Source organism: Humulus lupulus, chromosome 3 (genome assembly GCF_963169125.1).
Source record: "Humulus lupulus chromosome 3, drHumLupu1.1, whole genome shotgun sequence".
NCBI classification, from domain to species: domain Eukaryota; kingdom Viridiplantae; phylum Streptophyta; class Magnoliopsida; order Rosales; family Cannabaceae; genus Humulus; species Humulus lupulus.
Window position 1 is genome coordinate 28,112,887 of NC_084795.1, and position 1,435 is coordinate 28,114,321.

Here is a 1,435-nt window from a genome sequence, read left to right on the forward strand (position 1 = left end):
ATTACAAATTAGTTGTGATTAACAAAATTAATTAATATTTAATTATTATGTAGTTTTGACATTATATTAAATAATTAAATTTATTTTTCGAAATTATATTAAATAATTAATTAATTATCATTTTTGAAATTATAATAAATTAAATATTTAATTTCAAAATTTAAATTGGTTTTAATTAATTGGTAGAATTAATTAAATATCTTTATTTGAGTGGGAGATAATAATCTGATAAGTTCAAATTAGATTGGAATTTAAAAGATTGATATTTATTCAAATAATTAATTACATTTGATAATTAGTTAAAAAGATTATTAATTCAAAATTGAATTAATTATCAAGTTGTTAGATTTTTATCTGACTAGATAGTTTGAATAAATAATTATGGAAAAATCAAATATCCCTAAAATATAGGGTGGTACACGACCACACATAGTCCACTGTGTGTGGCGTGTACTGCACAGATTTTCAAGGATATATTTTTCAATTTTATTTATTTAATTAATTAATTAATAGAAAATTCAAAAGTTAGTTTTTGGATATTTCCACTAATAAGATAATTAATTAATTAAAAGATAAATTGTAAATCGGTTACAAATTTATTTTTTAAAATTTGAATATTTTCTTTTTAAGTTGGACTTATCAGAAAATAAATAGAATACTCAAAACAGACAATTATTCGCTCTAAAGAAAAGAACGATACTTTTCTATTTCTCCCTGAAAAAGATAAAAAAAAAAAACCAATCTCATGCCTATTATCTTGATCTTATGTGTTGAGTACATCAAGTAGAATCAGAAATTAAGCATCCTTTATTCTCTAAGTGCCCACACACTTTTTGAGGTGTAGAGAACGTTGTGGAAGATCTTGGTGTGAGTACCTGGGAGCAGTTTGGATATGAAGTTCGTTCAAATTATGAAAATATAGCAAGGACACTTGATAGGCGTCAAGAGGTATGTTTTCTATTCTTTTCTTGCTTATGATTAATGTATGTATATTAATGGATCCACATATTTAAAGGTACTTTAAATATGTTACAAAATTTTTGTTGTACATTGGGTCAACCCACCACCATTCCACTGCGTATTAGGAAACTCGTTCCTAACAGTATAAACAGAGAAATACTTGTCTCCCTTCTTCTTTTTCCTCCCGTCTGCCTCTGAGTTATTCCCTTCATTTTTCTTCCTTTTTGAAGGGTTATCTCCTGAGGGTCGAGACGTTGATGGGGTAGCCGAGGTCGAGGCTGAGTTAACATTCGTTGTTATAGTTATAATGGGCTGAGGGGTCAGTTTTAATGCTGACCTCACCTCCTCTACATTGATAAATCTCTGAGCCATTTTGTTGAACTCAGTTATTGTTCTTATCGGTTTTCTTTTCATATCATCCCAAAGAGGACTTGCTGGTAATATACCAGCTCGAACAACCATAAGATGACCACTG